Source organism: Uranotaenia lowii, chromosome 2 (assembly GCF_029784155.1).
Source record: "Uranotaenia lowii strain MFRU-FL chromosome 2, ASM2978415v1, whole genome shotgun sequence".
In the NCBI taxonomy this organism is placed as follows: domain Eukaryota; kingdom Metazoa; phylum Arthropoda; class Insecta; order Diptera; family Culicidae; genus Uranotaenia; species Uranotaenia lowii.
Window position 1 is genome coordinate 432,567,875 of NC_073692.1, and position 22,455 is coordinate 432,590,329.

Sequence of the window (22,455 nt, forward strand, 5' to 3'; positions counted from 1 at the left end):
CAATTTTGACAATTTTGACAATTTTGACAATTTTGACAATTTTGACAATTTTGACAATTTTGACAATTTTGACAATTTGGACAATTTTGACAATTTTGACAATTTTGACAATTTTGACAATTTTGACAATTTTGACAATTTTGACAATTTTGACAGATTTGACAATTTTGACAATTTTGACAATTTTGACAATTTTGACAATTTTGACAATTTTGACAATTTTGACAATTTTGACAATTTTGACAATTTTGACAATTTTGACAATTTTGACAATTTTGACAATTTTGACAATTTTGACAATTTTGACAATTTTGACAATTTTGACAATTTTGACAATTTTGACAATTTTGACAATTTTGACAATTTTGACAATTTTGACAATTTTGACAATTTTGACAATTTTGACAATTTTGACAATTTTGACAATTTTGACAATTTTGACAATTTTGACAATTTTGACAATTTTGACAATTTTGACAATTTTGGCAATTTTGACAATTTTGACAATTTTGACAATTTTTACAATTTTTACAATTTTTACAATTTTTACAATTTTGACAATTTTGACAATTTTGACAATTTTGACAATTTTGACAATTTTGACAATTTTGACAATTTTGACAATTTTGACAATTTTGACAATTTTGACAATTTTGACAATTTTGACAATTTTGACAATTTTGACAATTTTGACAATTTTGACAATTTTGACAATTTTGACAATTTTGACAATTTTGACAATTTTGACAATTTTGACAATTTTGACAATTTTGACAATTTTGACAATTTTGACAATTTTGACAATTTCGACATTTATTACATCGTTTTTGTTTTGGAATCAATTCTATCACAATTATTCCAAAATCAAATGGATTTAAACGTATGATTTATAATTTTTTTTTTCCATTTAATAGAAATCAACCTTAAAATAACAAAAAATCACAAAATGTCTGTCTAAATCCGCAATCAATTAGCAAGGGTTAAGCGAGGGAACCAAAAATTGATAGCAAAATAAATAAAGCTGACCCTCTAATCCGGGGTTGCTTCATTAATGCAATTGATCCCGAATCCAAAAAATGGCAACCAGTCCATTTCAAAGTAGGTACACATTATAATCTGTTGAAGTTGAGGGAGATGATGATAGAAGAAAAAACGACTCTCAAGAAAGATAATCCCCGTCGTCGCCGGACAACCAGAGCGACCCAGCATCCGGTACTCCTCCTTGTCAGGATATCTCAGGACATGGACCAAGTACCTCCAATAAGCAATTACCTGATGGGCAAACACGGCATCGACACAGAAATAAGTAACATCAAACTGATTCCCGGAGTGAGTGACCGCCTTCGGGTCAGTTCTTTCTTCAAAGTGATCCCACGAACCAGAAAAAAAAACCGGATAAGCAAGAGAGATGGAAGAAAGAATAAAAATCCGCGAAACATCGCTAAAAGGCCAATTAAGAATAATCCCACTAATCGGATTGCATCCGGTTCCTTTCGTCGAATGAAAAACCTTAGCCGGAGCCAAAGCCGAAGTTTTCTTCCGGAAAGCAGGAGAAACGGGAAGATTTTACCCACTTCCCTCCACTCAGGCTAGCTATGGCTCGAATGGTTTTACTCAATTCGCTCGCCGGTCTTGAGTTGAAGTTTATAATATAATCATCACCAACATTTTCACCGCAAAACCGCAAAACCAGCAAGCAATTCCGCAAATTTGCGCGCATCCATCCATAAGCAGATAGATAGAGAGAGAGAAGATGCGGGGGAGGTTGAAAAAATCTTCCACCGAGGGATGTCTCATTGAAATTGACACACGTTCGCCAATAATCACATCCATATAGGCAGGTAGACAGACAGACAGACAGACAGACAGACAGCCCCAAACAGACACGGCTTCGAAGCGAAACGGGGTTTTGGGCTGATCCTTTTCGCCTGAATGTATTGGCCCATTAGGCACCATTAGATTCGATTAAATCGAAAATGGTGGATACCAACCGGCTTTCGATTTTTTTTTCCTATTTCTAAGCCGCCACCGTCAAAGGCTTTTAGAAACGGCTCGATTTCCAAAAATAAACACCCATCGATGCTTTCTGCTCGATCTTTCTCCACCAATCAAGATTTTTAGAAGTTCGTCCCGGGTTTCTAGAAGATTTCATAAAACTTACGAGAGCTTTTCTAATAATATTTAAGCGGCTTTGACAAACCGAAATTTGAGTTACATAATGGAATGTAAAGTCAACATTTTCTTGATGAAATTTGACTATTTTGCCTTCATATGCCCAAATTCCTCATAAGCAAAAGGTTATGAATTTGAAGTTTGCTTCAACTTCTGGACGTTTTTTCTCTTTTTTCTTTTGAAACTTATGGGATTTTTTCAATCGCTTAGATGGAAGGAAACAAATATATTAAACTAAACCTAAACTAAATATGACCCATTCCAGCGTGACATCACAACGTTTGCGAAAATATTTTTGTTAAATTTTACGAAAATTCCACTGTATATTGCGCTCATTGAAATTCAGATCAGATCAGATTTTAAAGCGCTACAATTTGAAACTAAAAGTATTTTTGTAGAATGAACCGTTATCAAAATATGAGCAATTGATAATAAAATTGATTGATTGATTGAAAATAGATAATTGTAACACTTCACTCAGATGGCTCGGTCAAATGCGAGGACAGGTTTAAATTTTTGATAAAATTTCAGGCAAGCTAAGTATAGTTCAAGGTCCTTAAATCTGAGGATTCGATTGTATTGGGATGTTGGGTCTCATCGTGCATTGTTGCGTCACTTTTACGCGCTTTCTAACAGTATGAAAATTTGAGTAGTTTCTTAAAAATCTGAGAGAACGATTCACAATCATATTATTCTCATTCAACATATTATCGATAAATAAAAAAAAAAAAATATACCAACTATTGCCTACTTTTACTAAACGCTCTCTGAAGAAGATAGTATGTTGCTATCGAAATACCAGTACCTGAACTTTTCTTATACCGCGGTTGAATCAAAGGGAATTCTTCGGTTGCTTTGATTCAGTAGAATTATTCAACCAAGTAGGCTCACAACACATACTAGAGTAAAAATAGATATTTTCGGCTCAAATTGGAACGTCAGAAGAGAGTAATTTAGTTAATTTTGAATGATTACATATATTGAATTTTATGACATTTTTCTCCATTTGCATCAATTGCATAACCAAAAATTTTTCATGCTCAGAGTATTAGAACAAATCACTTCAATTGATATGTTTTTCCTCTAGTAACAAGCCCAAAAATCGATTTCGACTCGGATAACAGCCAGAATATGAGCATTGGAGTGAGCTTGTCGGATTTTTGGCGGCACCGTGGAGAAATACCGTGGAGCATAGGCGAACAAATTCCCGGACAATAGAGTCAACCGTGGCGAATTAGTGATTTCTGACAGATTTGCACCTATTGTTGGTTTATTTTACGTTTTTTCAAAGATGAACAAAGACAAAAAAAAAACGGATTGGAATTGCAAGTCCACAGCTGCCCCGAATTCCGAGATCCCACGCCAGCACGCATTATGAAGTTTGCCAGCTAAATTGAACCCTTAATTCGGCGTGACCTACAGCGTAGTGATCCAACAGAAAAACCCTCGTCAAGGAAGACCAACCATAGAAATGGAACAGGTCGTGGAGAATCGCTTGATGAGCGTAACGCCATGTGCGTTCAGTTTACAGCCCGGAATCCTCCTCCCGGTATGATCTTCTCCGAAAGGAACTCTCTTAGGAGGAAAGCAAGCGGACAACACCGTCAGAAGCAGACAACAGTGACAATGCACAGCACACAGGATACATCAAAGCAGCAGCACGGATCCTTTTTTTTGGGTTGTCGTTTTAAGGTTGCCTTTTTTTCGGGTTCCGAGTTTCCTTCTTTTGGTCATTCCATCAGCCAAACAGCACAAAGCAGGCTGGGAGAAAAGAAATGCAAAGAATGCATCCAAGTTGGCTCGTTTTCAGGTGCAATTTGTTCCGCATGGTTGAGCGACATTAGCGTTATCCACCTTCCTTCATCCTTCTTCTATGATGGGCTCCGATATGACTTGACTTGCTGTACCTGCTCTTCTCTACGAGCTAAATTATGTTTTGATCATGAGTCATGGCAATTTTAACGCTAGATTCGGTACGATCGTTAGTTAGTTTAACATGGTTTTCATGCTGCCACTTATATGCTTCATCAATCGATACTTTAGTGGTGGTTACGGATAAAATCGATTGGATTCTGATTTATTTTATTTATTAAGATTTTTTATACGGGTCGTTTTGAATATGAACTATTTCTTTTTTTTTTAATTCGTTTTCATATTTTTTAAAATATTATTAAACAGTACAAAAATTGATGTTTATACAATGACATATAACTAACAATTTCTCTCCATTTTATGGCAATCGTGTGTGTTGTGTTCGTTGAAATAATTTTTTTTATAAGTTAATAAGCTTTAAGTAAATTTTGTGTAGTTTGCGGAGTTGTATTTTGAAACATTTGTTTCCACTTGAATTCAGGTTTAATTAGAATAAAAACCAAAATCAAAATATGATCTATATACATTAATAAATTAGCTTATTTGCAAGCTTATAAATTGTACTTAATTTGGCTTGTATCAAAAAAATTATCTCAAACTATTATCATTAAAACGTTAACCAAAATTAGAACATTAGTTTTTAATTGAGTATGAAGTTGTGATATCAAAAATCATATGATATGAAGATTTTTACTTTTAACTATTTAACTGTTTCGTAAGTTAGTGCAGATGATAAGCTCTCATATAAGCCAATTCAATCTGCAATGACTTGTAAAACAACTAAGTAACATATGGTCAAAACAAATTTGCATATTTTTTTAACGGTTAGACTATTTGGTAAAAATCATCAGAAAATGATGAAACTTTAGCTAAAGATCTAATGTTGTTAGTATTCAAAAATATTTCAACTGAAAATTCATAAAGCAAGTTCAACTCATTAGCTTCCAAATCAGCTTACCAGATAAACAATACATTGTTTGATAACAGAGATACCCGTGAAATAAAAGTGCATGTTTTAGAACACTGATCCCAATCTTTTGGCCGTTATACCGTACTATGAAATGATCCCAAACTTTTGGACGATGACTCAAGTAGCTATTTTATATATTTAAAAAAAACATTGCAAATTTCTCGCACAAAATCAAACAAATGTATTTTAATAAGCATGAAAAAAAGGATTCGAATGCAACTCTTATTTTGAAATTTTGTCCACCCCACTCTGAGATGATCGGGTTTGAATTTTAGGTACGGTTTTTTTTTTAAATGTCCCTTCTTTAAGCTAAATTTAAGTCATATCAACTCAGTACTAACATTTTGTCAAATACATTCAAAGAAGGTTTTGCTAACGATTTCTTGAATGAGATCAAATGAATTCCAATATGTAATAAGATGGCTGAGATATGGCTGATCAAAATTTTTATGTTTTTGAGGTGATCCCAACCTTTTGGGCAGTGTAAGAAGCTATTAAGTTACTAAGAATCAAAATCAAATAAAAAACATGCATGAATACACATAATTAGAGCTCGGATTAGTAATTGAAAATCAAAAATCGTAATCAAAACCTTTCACAAAAGATCCGATTTTTTTTTTCAAATCACATTCAAAGCTTAAACGCAATTTGAATAGATTTAGTAAATGAATTAGTTTTCCCACTCGTGAAACGTAACATTCGATTATCATTTTGCTGATGCATTGAAAATTACTAAACCAAATGAAGACTTTTTCTCTGTGGAAACCAACTAAGATTTATTAATCGAAAAATATTAAAAAATAAAAAATGTTCATACTGTTTTCGGGATATCTAAGCAAGCCTTGGTGAAGAGCAGTCGTGTTTTTTTTCACTTGGGTCAAGTTTCTCTACGTTTGAAGAATTTTTTACGAAAAATGAATTTTAAATAGTGAATTTAGAGTAACGGTGAAGTCTGTCTGAATTTTCTATCTCAAAAAAGTGGAATTATCCGGAAAAAGCATACAAAATGTATCATGTAAAGTGAAAGTTTATCCGAGAGTACAATATATCATAGTTACCCCCCGCTTGAGAACTGAATTTTATTATAAATGTTCATCATAACCGTTATTGGAAATTTTTGGTGATGTGGTTTTGGAAATATTTGATCTAGAGATAATTTGTTTCTGCTGTGATGAAAAAGTGAAAAATTTGAGCGATATTTTATTTAATTAAGTGGTAAAAATTCGGAACTATGGCCATCAAAGTAGAAAAATGTTCTGTAAAAGTGTTTTTAACTTGGTGAGCCAATTGAGGTAAGCTTCTGTTTCCTGATCATGAAAAGAAGTCTCGTTTTCACCACAAAATCTTCAAAAGAGTAAGGTTTTGTGGTAATTTATTATGTAGGTATATTATTCTAGTTTCTCAACATTTGAAAACGAAGTCAATATGTTTTACCAGGTTATCAGAAAACGAAAACAAACACATACTCATAAAAATCTTAACTCCATCTTTGCATTCGTTTTAGACATCTTACACAAACACAATTACAAAAAAAAAACCGATTGAAAACTTGTCATAAATTTCGATATCCAGAAAACAACGCAAGAAGAAACTATGTCCTGATTTGGGTTCAATGTTATAAAATTATAAATTTAAAATTTGAATGTAAGTTCGTCTTTTAGCCATATAAGGCAACCAAAAACATAATTTTACCAATTCACAGTGAAACTCCACCCCAACACATCCGCACAATACGCTTTTACGAACGCAATTCAAAATCTACTATTTTGAAAGTAACGCTAGAAACTAAGAAATCAACCCATACTATACACTTCACTAGTTGTTAAAATACTCACAGGATCTCTGATGAAGGTTTTTACAAACACCGACATGTTGGATCAAAAATAAAAGTTTTTAGATCCAATAAAATTGGATCCAATAAAAGTACCAAAGCATAAAGTCGGAAAATAAAAAATCAACGTTGATTACAATTTTTTTTTTCAATATTTTGGTCCCAATGAAAAAAACACTATTTTCTGGGAATCACGTTAGAGTTGATGGCTTTCAGTAAAAAAAGTTTTTTTTCACAGAGACCAAAACATTAGAAAATAGTTGAATAAAATGGTGATTTAAATAGCATCAGATCATTGGCGGTACTCAGTTTTTTTCCATTTTGTCACTTATAGCCCTTCGGCTCCAGGGGCTTCATATAGGAACATTGAACTCCAATGATTGGAAGGTTCGATGTTGCCAAATAGACTTGGATGAGTTTTGATAGCAATTGTGTTTATTGTAGCTTCAAACTAAAATTAATATAATTATTATTTAGATGGTGATTACAAGTTTGTAGGTTATGTGACTTACATTTCAGTCCAATTAACGCCGATTTGTTATTTGGCAACTAGCTATTGCTATTCTCGGTAGATGAAGACCTGCGTATGAATTTCATTAGTAAACAGCTTTGTAACGTAAATTATTAATCAAATTTACTTATTAGCGGAGACTAAGTATCCGAAATCGGAGTCGGAATCCAACGTGTATGATGCAGATCAAGTACCTACACAACCTATCAATAAAGTTAGTAATAAGAATTCACAAAATAGATAGTTCAGTTTTAGCTATACCTGTGTATAAAACTAGCTATGATTATTAGCACTAATGAATTCTTTCACCGAATGTAGCTCAACAGGCTGATAACTTTTAGAAGGAATATAAAACTATAGCAATTCTAGCTATCTATGAGAACGGAAGTTCTTAGGTTAATGTTCGACTAAAGTGCTCGTGTCAACTGTCAGATGAACTGTCTCTTCACGCCAGTGTCGCCAATGTTGCTGTTTGTTCGGCGACAGTCTCCCCCTGGTGCGTTTCGGTATCTTCCGGAATCGTACGACCTTTAACATCTAATAATGCCAGTCGCGACACCGGACGTTTGTGCTCGCCACTAGTTGTTCGTACCACAGCTTGCCTTGCACGTCCATCTGGGTTGTGTATCAATCGAAGAATTCTGCCTCGTTCCCATCCATTGCGCTTTGTAGGGTCAATCACCATCACGACGTCTCCTTCGTCCAACTGCCTGGAGTCCTCGAACCACTTTGACTGTCGTCTTATTACTGGAAGGTATTCCTTGATCCAACGCTCCCAGAATTTATCCAGTTGGTTCTGGATATTATCCCATGAGCGGCCTAGTAGGTGTCTAAGTTCTGCGCAACCTAATTTGGCTTTCTGATCTGAACGGGATTTTTTATCTACCCAAGTGGTTTTGGCTCCGTTTGAACTTAGTAGCAGAAAGTGGTTAGGAGTTAATGCCTCTGACTCTTCCGATTCAATTGGTAAGTAAGTCAGTGGTCTAGTGTTCACCATACTCTCAACTTCCACAACTAGTGTCATCAACCCCTCTTCATCAAGCTTTTCCTCGTTGAAAGCATAGTCCATGGCGCGCTTAACCGATTGGACAAGACGCTCCCAGGCGCCTCCCATATGTGGAGCTCCCGGTGGTATGAACGTCCATTTAGTATCGCTGCTGGTAAACGTAGCAGACAGGCCTTGGCTTATCTGTTCTCTAAGGACACGTTCTGCTCCTTGGAAGTTGGTACCATTATCTGTGAAAAACTCGTACGGCGTACCACGGCGACCGACGAAGCGTTTAACGCATGAGATACATGAAGCGGTTGTAAGGAAGTGGGCGACCTCTAGGTGTACGGCTCTAGTGGTCAAGCACGTAAAAAGAGCTATCCAGCGTTTAATGCTAGCCCTTCCTACTTTAACAAGTAAAGGGCCAAAGTAATCAAGGCCCGTGAACGTGAATGCTCGCTCGTGATGTGCTAAGCGGGCTAATGGTAGCGGAGCCATAGGGGGTATCGAAGGTTTTGCCCGACGTATTTTGCACCACTGACATTCTTTACTTACTCTTTTAGCCAACACCCGCAGTCCAGGAATTGCGTAGACTTGTCTCATTTCATTTACAACCGTTTCCGAGTTGCCGTGGCGAAAGATGCGATGATAACGATCAGCAAGAAGTTCAGTGACTCGATGGTTATTTGGCAGAATTATCGGGTAACGTACACTGTATGGGAAGTCCTTCGCAGCTTCAATTCGACTATTTTGACGCAGAAGTCCGCGGTCGTCTAACTGGGGTATCGTTTTATAGATTTTGCTTTCCTTGTTGACCAGCTTCCGACTTGCTCCTATTGGTAAACCTTTTTCAAGGGTCGCTATTTCATCTGCAAAAGCTTCCTTTTGAATCTGCCTAAAGATTTCCTCTTCTGCTTCTCGTAGTTCGTTTTGTTGGAGATGACCCCTTTGTTTGGGGTTATTTTTTTTGGCATTTTTTGCAAATCGCAAAATGAAAGCGTACGTTCGTTGTAGTTTTTCCCACGAGCTGAAGTTTTCATATTCGACCAAAGGTTGATCAAGAGTATGATGCAGAACGGATGCGCGGATTTCTTCGGTGGTTGTCGTGGGAGTCCCTTTCAAAAACGGCCAATCACTTTCGGGTAATTTTAGAAAGTCAGGCCCACTAAACCAAAAACTATCTTGTGTAAAGTAGGGTCCGGTTCCCCACTTTGTCGCTTCATCAGCGGGGTTTAATTTACTTGGAATCCATTTCCATTCACATTCTGATGTTAACTCCTGAATCTCAACGATTCTGTTGGAAACGAACGGCCGGTAATTTCGAGGGTCAGCATTTATCCAGGACAGTGCCGTCATCGAGTCTGTCCACAGTATGGTTCTCGATATCGGTACACTATGGTTTTCTTGCACGAACTTTGTCTGGCGAGCACCCCACACGCACGCTTGAAGTTCGAGGCGTGGTATGGACCATGGTTTGAGTGGTGCTACTTTGGCTTTGGCTGTGATTAGGCTGCATTGCGATTCGAGGTTAGGGTTCAGTGTTCTGAAATATATAACGCAACAATAAGCAACCTCGCTAGCGTCGACGAAGGCATGCAACTCTACGTTATCGTAGGTTCCACGGTTAGCGTTAGGAAAGTAGCATCTAGGAATACGAATTTTTGCTATGTGCTCTATGACACAAAACCACTGTGTCCATCGTTCAAAGGCTTCGTCGGGGATTTGCTCATCCCAGGTGGTTTTTGCACGCCATAAGTTCTGGATCAAAATTCTTCCATGAATGATGTATGGTGCTAGAACTCCTAGTGGGTCGTACAGAGACATGACGCAGCGTAGAACTTGTCGTTTTGTAGGTTTTATATTCTGTGCGATGAGGATCCTAACTTCGGGTTTCATATCAGTAGAAAAACTTAATTCATCCGTAGAGGGGTCCCAGAGTAGACCCAGCACCCTTTCTGTATCGGTATTATCCAGCGAACTAAGATTCTTCTTCTCGATAACTTGTTTTTCGTTTAACGCCTCCATCACAATCGTGCTGTTCGATCTCCAGTGGTGTAGCTGGAACCCTCCATTTTTGTTAACCAGACGAACTTCGACGGCAGTTTTGGCTGCTTCTTCTTGCGAACTGAAACTCGATAGATAGTCGTCCACGTAGGTATCAAATTGGATCGCTCTCGAGGCTTCCGGATAAAGGTCGGCATGATTAGTAGCGTTCAAGTTCTTCACAAACTGCGCGGAGGCCGGAGAACAGGTGCTCCCAAATGTGCACACATCCATAAGGTAAACCGTAGGTCCTTCCGTAGGGTTTTCTCGCCATAAAAATCGCTGAGAATGTTTATCATCATCCCGGATACGGATTTGATGAAACATTTCTTTAATGTCAGAGCTAACAGCCACATAAAATTGTCGAAAGCGGAACAGTATTGCCACGAGGGAAGCGAGCTGGTCGGGGCCTTTTAGTAGCATACTGTTAAGGGAGATGCCGTCCACTTTGGCCGCCGCATCCCAGATCATGCGTACCTTTGAGGGTTTCTTTGGGTTGGTCACGAGACCTAACGGTAAGTACCAGATTCTTCTGGGGTCTGCTTGGTCCAATTCCATTTTCGTTGCACGATGGGCATATCCTTTTTCCACGTATTCACGTATTTGTCGACGAACATTTTCACCTAACTCCGGTTTTTGGGCCATTCTTCGTTCCAGTCCCTCCAGTCTGCTAAGTGCCATAGGGTAGCTATCGGGGAATTCGATGTGATCGTTTCTCCACAGGAGTCCGGTTTCGAAAAAGTTGTCTGCAGATTTGGTGGTTGTTTTCAATAGGTAGAGTGCGCGTTCTTCTTCAGGAGATAGGGGAATCTCCCTGGGTTTAACGCCCACAGCGTCGACTTCGTACATTAGCTTAACGGATTCCTGGAGATCACGGTCGCATGTGCAGTTACATACGTTGAAATTGTATGCCTCTTCCTTTTCTGTTGAGGCCGAGCCATAGACACACCAACCAAGTCTTGTTTTAACCGCAGCTATTCCATCCTTTTCCCTTGTCCTCAAAGGAACCGCCAAACTTAGGTTGTCGATACCTATAAGTATTTTAGGTTTCGCGTCCCGGTAGCTAGTTAATGGTATGCCCGACAGATGTTTATATTTCTGAACCATTTCCTCAGCTTGGAGGTGTTGAGAAGGTAATCCTAGATTTTCCACGGTTCTTGCGTTGAATCGATATCTTTTAGCGTTTTGATTACCGGAGATTTCCATTGTTATACGCTCAGAATTTTTCTCAGTGCGAGTCATACTACCGGTCCATCGAAGACACAAAGCTTGTGGGCTACCACGAATTCCCAGAGTGGTGGCTACGTTTCTTTCGATAAGCGTAAGGTCTGATCCTTCGTCTAGGAATGCGAAGGTGTCTAACGTTTCGTGTTTACCATAGAGCTTAACTGGAACAATTCGGAAGAGCGAGGATGACGGCAGAAATCGGTGCGTGTGGTGTTCCGCTACGACTAAGTCTTTGTCATTCTCGTTTGAAGTTTTAGGGGAATGCAAGAGATAATGGTGACGGTTTTGACACCCGTTGATATCGCATTGGCTGCTCCTGCGGCATGATCTCCTCCCATGACCATACAGGCAGTTTTGACATATTCGCAGTGCACGGATTCTCCTCCATCGATCGTCAACACTAAGTCTTTTAAACTCGCCGCATTCATAAAGTCGATGGCCGGGTTTTTCACAATGAGCACAATCGAAGTGTTTGAACGGTCCCGCCTTATTGGTTACTGTCGGCTCTTCAGGAATTTCGGTGTGGTCGCCAGATTCCAAAGTATGAGAGTTGACAAATCCCTTCGGTTTCGTTCTATCGCGGATGACTTCTTTCACTCTGGTTTCTGGTTCGTAGTTTACCACTGTCAATGCATCTTGTACTACTTCGGTCATGTAAGCACTGAATGTTTTCAGGTTTACTACTGAGAGACAGCGCCTGTACGCGGCCCACATCATTTTTCGCTCTGTCGGTAGCTTGGCAACGAGTTCCTGAAGAAGCGAAGGATTTGACATATGCTCCATTTCGTTTGCTGCTTCTATGTGATCGCACAAAGCTTGCACTCTCACGCCAAATTCGATCAGCCCTTCTAATTTGTCCGCCTTTGGAGCAGGAGTTTCTCGAACTTTCTGTAGAAGCACGTTAATTAGTACCTCTGGGCGCCCATATTTGGATTTCAGATTGTCGATTACTTGGGGCACGGCTTCAGGAAGGATCAACCTACTACGTACAGCATCTAATGCATTCCCTTGAAGACAACGCTGCAATCTTAACATGTTTTCCCCGTTGGTATATCCACAAGCCTCTGTCGTGTAGTTGAAGTGAGATATAAATATCGGCCAATCCGCCGGATCCCCGGAAAATATCGGGAGTTCTCGAGCCAGAGACTGACGCGCTGAGAGCTGTTGTTGTGTAGGTCCGGTTGATAAGTGTGGAACCCTTGCTGAGTGTTCAGGATGAACATTTACTGAGTGTCGGGGGCCCTGCGGCACTAATGATGTTTCGCTCGGATGCGCGTGTGAGGAACGCTGCTGGACCGTAGCTGTATTAAAGGAGGTTTTAAATTTCTCTGATGCGACGTCCGAAAGCGCGTTTCGCGACTTTTCGAGGGAGCCAATTTTATGGTCGACGAGATTGGTCGTGAAGTTATTTTCATGGTACTCGTTATTCGCGTTATGGCTAGGCACCGGCGATAAGCGCTCGCCTGAGTGTCCGCTCCATTGGCTTGTGTCATCTAGGTTGCTTTGTCTTACCAAACATTCCATAGATTTATTTCCTGACTCTGTATTCAATCCGGTGGTCACTACGGTCCTTTTCGGAATAGCGCCTGTCTTCTTCGCTAGAGGGGTACCTGTGCCCCTTTTTGCTGAGGAGATGAGTCCCCCGTTTGATGTTTCTAACATAATTCTGCAGCTTTCTATTTGTTCCTGGTAGTTCTTCAGCTGGTCTTTCAGACGTCGCATCATCAAAGGCGTTCCGGATTTCGGATCCATCGGAGAAATTGGCGAAAATGTTACCAGAGTCTGTGAGTTGTTATTCTGGCCTAAAGGGGTGCACGGCGGATCCACAGCTTGATAAGGTACCGGCTTGGCTGCTTTCTGGCGTGATGAATTCTCGTCTACTGGCTCTTGTAACGATGTTTGACTAACCCAGTCGTTGACACGTCTTTGGTTCTCGGTTTCCAGGAGCTTATTACGGATGCTTCTATTTTCTTCCGTACAAGCCGCGGTTTTCAGAAGATCTTGTTGTTGTTTCAGGAAAAGCTTTTCCTGAGCAATCTCTAAACGGTCTCTTTCTATTTCCATCTTTGCTCGTTCAATTTCTTGTCGTTCAATTAGACGTTCTAGGTTGATTGATAGGATAGATGATCGGTTGCTTCGGACGGACGGTGGTTTACGGGATCGGGCGACGTTGCATTGCTTGCAAGACCACGGCAGGTCTTTAATGCTTTCATCCACACCTGCGCATTTGTAGTGCCACCATCCGTCGCAGTCGTCACATTGCACCAAGTTATCAGCCGAATTTGGTTTATCACAAGCTGAGCAGGATGAAATTTCCGGGTTATCCGATGGTCTTCCGGTCTCGCTAATTTTGGCTGATTTCTCCATTGAAATTTTGAAGTTTGTTGCCAAATAGACTTGGATGAGTTTTGATAGCAATTGTGTTTATTGTAGCTTCAAACTAAAATTAATATAATTATTATTTAGATGGTGATTACAAGTTTGTAGGTTATGTGACTTACATTTCAGTCCAATTAACGCCGATTTGTTATTTGGCAACTAGCTATTGCTATTCTCGGTAGATGAAGACCTGCGTATGAATTTCATTAGTAAACAGCTTTGTAACGTAAATTATTAATCAAATTTACTTATTAGCGGAGACTAAGTATCCGAAATCGGAGTCGGAATCCAACGTGTATGATGCAGATCAAGTACCTACACAACCTATCAATAAAGTTAGTAATAAGAATTCACAAAATAGATAGTTCAGTTTTAGCTATACCTGTGTATAAAACTAGCTATGATTATTAGCACTAATGAATTCTTTCACCGAATGTAGCTCAACAGGCTGATAACTTTTAGAAGGAATATAAAACTATAGCAATTCTAGCTATCTATGAGAACGGAAGTTCTTAGGTTAATGTTCGACTAAAGTGCTCGTGTCAACTGTCAGATGAACTGTCTCTTCACGCCAGTGTCGCCAATGTTGCTGTTTGTTCGGCGACATTCGAAGATAATAAAAGAAATTCGACCATTGCAAAGAGTAGAATATTGAAAATGGTGTTTTCTGAGATAGTTTGTCAAAAAGTTACACGTAATACATACAGAACTGATTATTCTAAGCCTCTGAATGAGATTCATCAATTTGATGCATTAAGGACCGTATCGTAATTTATGAATACAACTTTAAGCCTCTCTGTGAAAAAGACTATGAAGTGTTTTGACAGCTGTTAAGTGATCGCGTGTTATAAATATAGTAAACAATCAGAATATCTCGAAAAAAGTTGAGTTTTGAATCCCGGCGCAGCAATGAAGGGACTTTCGGAAGAAAAACGGCAAAAAGATTGTGACCAAATACTGTTCGGAGCGCGGCTTGACTATAAGAAAATTGGCGAAACAGGAAGGAGTCAGCATCTGTGCAGTTCAAAAGGCTATTGCCGATTTGGTATGCACAACACTTTCAGGGATCTCCCTGGTCGTGGCCGAAAAGTTGGTGCATCCAAGCTGGCTTTGGACAAAAAGATTTGCGAGCAGTTTGAAAGAAAACTGAATATTTCAGTTCGGGATTGCGCAAGAAAGTGTGGGACATCAATCGGAATGGTGCAACGTGCCAAGGCACGTAACTCGTTGAAGACCTACAAGAAGCAGAAATGTCCGAAACGCAGCAAAATTCAGGCGAAATCCGTGAAAACTCGAGCTCGGAAGTTGTACGATGAGGTTTTGAGCAAGAAGAATTTGTGCATTATTATGGATGATGAAACATATGTGAAAATGGAATACAAAACTCTTCCAGGTGCACAAGTCTACACTGTGCCTCAAGGAACGGATGTCCCAAACTCGGAGAAGTCAATTTTGTGAAAAATTTGGCAAGAAGGTGCTGGTTTGGTAAGGAATTTGTCAATGTGGTATGAAGTCTTCACCTTTTTTCAGTTTCGGGAACATGAATGCCGAAATATATCGGACTGAATGTCTTCAAAAGCGTATTTTGCCACTCATTCAGAAGCATAAAGGTCAGACACTATTTTGGCCAGATCTTGCATCATGCCACTACGCGCGTTCAGTCTTAGAGTGGTATCGAGAGATGGAAGTCAATTTCGCCGCAAAAGCGATGAAACCTCCAAATTGCCCAGAGATCCGGCCTATCGAAAGGTATTGGGCTCTGATGAAAGGGAAACTGCGGAAGAAGGACCATGGAACTGTTGACATCAACCAGTTCAAGAAGGACTGGATAAATGTAAGCAAAACCATCGATGCAACCGTTGTGCAAAACTTAATGTGAGGAATCAAAGGAAAAGTGCGTGAACTGAGCAGATCCTAGGATAATTAGATGATCCTTGCTGTTATCCCATTCTTTGAAGTCTAATAAACATGTACAAACAACCAGAATTGAAAAATAAAAGAGCAATAAATAAATCGAAGACTTATAACGTGTATTCATAATTTTCGATACGGTCCTTATTCACATCTGTTTTTAATTACTTAAAACTTTTCTGAGAACTTCTAAATTTGAAATCATCTCTTGTTGTAAAACAATAACATTTTTGGACTTATGACGAGTTGTGCATTCGTATCATAATTTGAAAAAAAAACCTTATCCAATTTTTGAAATCCTCATATTTTTTTTTCTTTTGCTGAAGAAAAAGTTTAAGACCAATCTTTTAAATTTTTGAAAATTTTAATTCCTGGAAAATGAGACTAAAATTTCAAAAATATATCATGTTTGAATATATAGAACCGGGTTGATAATACTGAGTCCCTTAAAAAAAGTAGGCCACTTGCCATTTCCGAAGCTGATCCTTGCTTCGATGAATTATTTTTGCTAACTGCTCCTCATTTTATCCCCGAAACATTGAACATCCATCAACTAGAATGGAATGGTCATTTAAGCTTTCACTTCAGCTGAAAAACCCCTGATCCATTTCGATGAGCGATAAGAAGAGAAGTTTGTAAGGCCTTCACGCATACCCTAGGTCAGTCAGTCAGTCAACCTGCCTGCTTGTTTTCCCCTCCATTAATCCCCATCTGACAAACGACCGCAGGAAACTATCGGTCAAATGGGCTTGCCTGGGTCTGTAAATTTTACCATTCGGACCTGATGCAACAAAGCCATTAATTTGGTCCCCGTAATACATTAAAACGATATCAGCCTAAGTTACGACAAATAGATCCTGTTGTCATTTTACGACTCCCTCGGCTAATGTTTTCGCGAATCGATTTTACTCCGGCTTCCTTTTTGGGTTGGTCATTTGCTGCCGGCGGTGATCTCAAGTAGACAAGTAAGTAGACAACTAGTAGGCGGTGAGATGGCGACGAAGGCGAGAGAGTTGATTTTAGCCGGGTTGCTGAGACCGTTCTTTCTTCGTTCTTATGGGCGGACGGTTTTATTCTTTACTCCTTTTTCTAAGGATTCGCCAAGTTAGATACCAATTTAGACCCTCCACTTTAGTTACCGCAAGCCGGAAAAGGAGCCAACTTAAGGCCATTGTTCATCCCACTGACTCCTTCTACTTGTCGAAGCTTGAGGGGAAAACTTTTTTATCCGGTCGAAAATAATGCTGAATAGTGGTGTCCCGAGCCATTTTATCGCATCCAGACACAATGGATGTATTCTGGCTCGATGAAGTGTTAAGTCATACAGTTCGAAAGTGCACACACTAGTTGGAGTGTACAGACACACTTGTTTGTTTGCTCATGCTCTTGCTTGTTGATAAAATAATTGATAATTGATAACGCCCGAGGGCATCGGACCGCCATTATTCAGAAGTTGAGCCGAGAGTGCAAAAATGCCATAGATTTGCGATTAATCCATTGATCGCATAAACACGGAGCTTTTCGAGCTTCCATTGTTTTGATTGTCTGGCAGTTTCGATGAAAGAGCGAGCAAAAAAAAAACATTGATTTAGAGCAATTTATTTCCCTGAAACTTTAAGCATTAAATCAGCGTTTCGGCACAGCGAAAAAAAGTCGACTGATGATGGCCAACTCGACAGCTGGTCGACATTAAAATGGCGATTCCGTGGTGCAAATGTGCGCTTCAGAGCTGAATCCAAATTAATAAAATGAATAAATTATCAGTTCTGGTTTTAATTTACGATAGTGAAAGAAGAGGAAAAAAACAACAACCATTCGCGAGTTCTAAATTGTGTGATGGAAAGATTGAATTTCGCCACGAATGTTGCAATTGTGATTCGCACGCATCAGCACACGATGATTTTAACTGGTTTAGAGAACAGGACGGCACGGTTACTGGCGATAAATCATGTTAATTGTTTGCACAAACCGTTTTGAAAAAGTATCACCCCTTGTTGCTATTTATGTAGTCTCTTGCATTTGACATTTTATGGGTGACCCGCTCCATTTCACTGACTACCGATCCCCGTAGTCTGTCTCTTGCTCGTGTCATCTAGGTTTTACAATTCCATAAATCCAAGCTCATGTATAATTTAAGCTTGATTTAACAATTTTCATCAAAAGATAAAAAAAAAAAAAAAAAATGTTACGATGTGGCATTGTGCAAATTTAAGTTTAATAAATGCATGAAAAAATCAAATATTATTCGTTCTACATATTTATTTTTTTAGATTTTTACTTCGCGAAAATAAAAAAAAAAACGAATTTAGCCAATTCTAAGCAATACAATTGGATCCTACTCATCTAAAAAAGCTCGTTATAGAACAAAACATAGCTTTGCAATATCTTCTATCCTTTTCTGATTGGTTTAGAGTATTCTTTTTTGTTTTTGTTTTAAACGATCACACACAGATAGGAAATCTTTGTTTCTTTGATGAGATCTATATTATATTTAAGACTAGAGCGTACATCTTTCAAGGATTAAATGACTAACATCTTACTTATGCTAACACCATTAACCCACAGAAAGAGTACTATGAATGTCGTGACCAGTCTCGATCTCATGACCTCTGGCTAAGAAAACTTAAAAGCTTTCCTCTAAGTTACGATCGGTTGCCATCCATTGCACTGAAAATATTATAAGTACGCTAGGGAGATCCTTAAAACTCAACTTTTCTGAAATCTAGCCCTCACCCCTCAATCTTGGTCCAATCAATGATTAAACAATACAGACAAAGTTTTTCGCTCAATCGGATAACTCTCGGAGACCATTACATTTGTCTGTAACTTTATGTGGGAAAAAATAAAAGTTAAAAATGTGATTAATTCTGGAAACACTGCAAAACCACGCAAACTTTAGTGCATCATGGTTTTAAGACGAATAGCAAATTTGTAGAACATTTTGTAGCGTTTTGACGCACTTGTAGTTAAATTTTGAAAATATAGATCTACTTAAAATCATAATCATCCTTGGCAAGGCCCAGCTTTCTATTTCAGAAACCAAAAAAAAAACAAAAAAGCTAAAACTCCAAGCTCTTTGACACCGTTTTCGGATGTCAGTGTTAAAACCAAAAACAAAGACTTAATAGAGTAAGGTGGGGCAAAAGTACGAGTCGGGTAAAAGTACGTTTTGAGATTTTCAGAGAACAGCAAAATTCCAAACTCTGGCGTGGATTGATAATGATTTAGAAAACCTTCATCCAGGCCTATTTTTTTCGTATGAATGCAAAATACTCGAAAAATAAGGTAAAGAAGCTATTTTGCATAAATGATGTGATAGTTCAAATAACGGCAAACATGTTTGAGCAATAAAAATTCTGGGTTTCAATAAAAGTGTTAATTTGTCCGTTAAGTTGTTTTCAACCACTATCAAATGCCGGAGAAAGAATTGCATTAATATGTCTGTTTTGCACATTACATTGTGAATCACAAGAAACTTTGAAGGGGCAAAAGTACGAACTGAAATGGGGCAAAAGTACAAATGATATACAGAACAGGGTCCTCTGAAGTAAATCTGTATGGAAAATATTAAAAGTTTAAACTTTTTTTTAAAAATGCACTGGAAACATCAACGCATATTGACGTATCGACAATAACGTGCTCACGCGAAAAATTGCTTAAATACAGTGAGAACTGGATTTCGTAAACCAGTTGAATATGGACAAGTAGTGGAGAACTCCGAATTCGCGCAGGTTGTTTGCCTATGTATAGGATTTGTATCAGAAGCTAACTCAGAAGCGGCTGCTATAGGAAAGATTGATATAAAATATATTTCCTCTTGGCTTCATGTGGGGTAAAAGTACGATCATTTAGTACTTTAACCCCACATCATTCGAACTTTTGCCCCAGAAGTGGAGTAAGAGTACGTTTCGATAGCAATTAGGAATTTTCACTACTACTATCAAATGCGTCGATCGATTATCTTCGTAATTTTTTAGAAGAAAGATAAAAGTCTGAGAAATCAAATGCTGTTTTTGGTTTATTGAAAAAAAAAAAACTGCAAAATTTTCAAAATATAGGAAAGCACTAAGGTCGTACTTTTACTCCACCATACTCTAATGGTCAAACCGCAAAAAAAAACAATGATGAAAGTAACGAGTATCGATTTTACATCATTTCTTACGTTAAATTTTTTTTGAATATATTTGCTTTCGAATCTGATCACTCAAAAAACCCTAAATTTGTTTTTTTTTTTCGACTTGGAAAATGAAGTGAATAAATCCTTGCAAAATCCGGGTTTTTGACAACGGATTTATAATACTAAATTTATGAACAGTCCGGCTCGGCCCGGTTGCCCGGACTTCATTGAAAAATGCCCGGATTTTGCCGGGATTTACCACTTTTTTTTGTAAATCAGACAAAAAACAAATTGTCTAGAAAATTTTTATATTTATGCCTCCAAAACGAAATTTTAAGAATTTTGATGTGCCTAAAATACGATCTAAAATCATTCCATGAATTTTGATGAAAAAAAATTCTTAGTTTCGACTAAATTTGCCCGGATATTCTGGAATTTTTGGTCGTCAATTTTGAAATCAAATGTATGGATTTTCCCTGGCTTTTATAGAAAATTGTCCGGAAAAAAATTCTGGCAACCTTATGTTATCAAACACGGTTTAAAATTCTGGCAACCTTATGTTATCAAACACGGTTTAAAATTATATCTGAATGCAGCTTCAATCCCATTATTTTGATCTAAATATTCAAATCTAAGTGCTCGGTTAGGAACTCCAAAAACCGCCAATGCTACAATTTTTCTAGCAATCAAAATTTTGGAACCCGTTTTTGCAAATTAATGTTTGATGTTTGCAATATAGATCAGGTTCTTGAATTTGTGAAAAATCAATAAATAACCTTATTTATCCCTTGATTATACATTATTACTCTGAATAATGCTTAGTATTTATTAACGAGATATTTGTGCATTGCCAAGGAATTTCAAATGACTAACTAATAATTGTGATTAAATTTACTGCTTATGATTACGAATTAAATTTTGACCCATAAATATTAATTGGAAATTTTTGAATAACCCCGTTATAGAGTAATGGTTGAATCAAAAATTTAGCTAAAATTTGTTATCAGTGACCCATGAATGTAACATTTTTTCTTTTCTTGGTCCAAGAGAATTTTATAAAATGCTTTCATAATTTTTTTAAAGTAGATATAAACCAGTGGTTTTCAAAGTTGTCCCTACTGCCCCCAAGGATGCGTTGAGAGCCTATAAAGGGGTAGTGGAAGGGCTCTGAGTTGAAAATTGTTGTTGCATTTCTGATTAAATTTGTTCCAAAATACACTTAAGGGGATGGTGAGCTCTAAAATATCGTGACAGGGTGTGGTGAGCGGAAAAGTTTTAAAACCACTGATATAAACTTAACAAACGGAAGCTTTGTATTTAGAAACGAAAACTTCAAGGATGATTGCATGATGACTTACCCTCATCCAGTCACGAATCAATCAGCTTAAATTTTTTAAAAGAAATCCAACTCGCTAGGCCACCATCATCTGGCGGCAGTGACCGTTATGCTGCCCCCAGCACAGCACAGCTCCCACTGGATGATGGCACCGGACTCTAATTGAATAAACTATCATGAGCCAAAGCTGGACCAAAATTGACCGGGGCAAAATAAAAAAGGATATGTTTGCGCATGAAATGGAAAGTCCTAACCAAACACAGGTTTCTTTCGACGGACGACGTCTTTCCGACCCGGGCAGGCTGACTGGCTGGCGGGCAACTCTCGTCCCGGGTTCCGGGGTTTTCTTGCGACGATTTTTTTCCCTTTCAGATGCGCCTTCTTCTTCTAGAACAAGCGCTCAAAAACACCCACCCTCGAATCCTTTTCGAGCTAGGAGACAGAGAGCCAGCGACTGGCATGTCATAAATATGAACATGTTGTAAGATGATATATTTTTTTTCCTTCCCATATCTCCGGAACGCCCCCGGTCATTCGCCGCCACACGGAATGGGGGGAGGGTGAGCCAATTCGGAAAATATCACAATGTCTCTTCATCAAACCTCGTTCGTCTCGTCTCTTCAAACGACTCGACTTTCGTTGCCCCCCTCGAGTGCAGGAAAGGTCCCTCAGTGTTTGCATTGGGGCCCGAAATGCGCCTACAGAAGTGAAGTACGTACCTACAGCGGATATGAGGAAATCACCCACCTACACACACTTTAGACAGAAACCGGACCCGGCTAGACTACACATAGAAGGAAACGTGAAATCGTGCTCGGGATGTTCCTTCTATATCATATCCATCCACCAACCCTGGCCCACCCACCGCTCCATTAACCGGTCTTGGCGAAGTTAGGTCGCAGGTGGAATGGGGGGATGATACGTGCTTCGAGCACATTCACCTGCCTGCAATTCATATTTTTGTGAGTTAGAAATAGAAGAAAGAAATACGGTTTTTTTCTTCCTGTTCCTGTAATAGCATAAAATACGGTTTTTGGCATAATGCGCTCAGTTTGTTGAACAGATACAAAAAATAGCGAATGAAAACTCGCCCTCGGG

At 38.6% G+C, this 22,455-nt stretch overlaps 1 protein-coding gene and 2 long non-coding RNA genes across 13 annotated transcripts in view; 1 reads left to right on the forward strand and 2 right to left on the reverse strand.

The window, feature by feature from the left end:
- The window catches only part of LOC129747362 (hemicentin-1-like), a 485,337-nt gene that overhangs the window by 306,023 nt on the left and 156,859 nt on the right, over positions 1-22,455 (forward strand). The window lies entirely within an intron of this gene.
- On the reverse strand, positions 7,290-8,204 carry LOC129747366 (uncharacterized). Its single transcript, XR_008737493.1, has 3 exons — positions 7,618-8,204; positions 7,484-7,559; positions 7,290-7,425 (listed from the first exon to the last, which is right to left on the reverse strand). It is a non-coding gene; the product is annotated as an uncharacterized LOC129747366 (long non-coding RNA).
- Positions 14,048-14,484, reverse strand: LOC129747367 (uncharacterized). The gene is made up of 3 exons (XR_008737494.1): positions 14,376-14,484; positions 14,242-14,317; positions 14,048-14,183 (listed from the first exon to the last, which is right to left on the reverse strand). It is a non-coding gene; the product is annotated as an uncharacterized LOC129747367 (long non-coding RNA).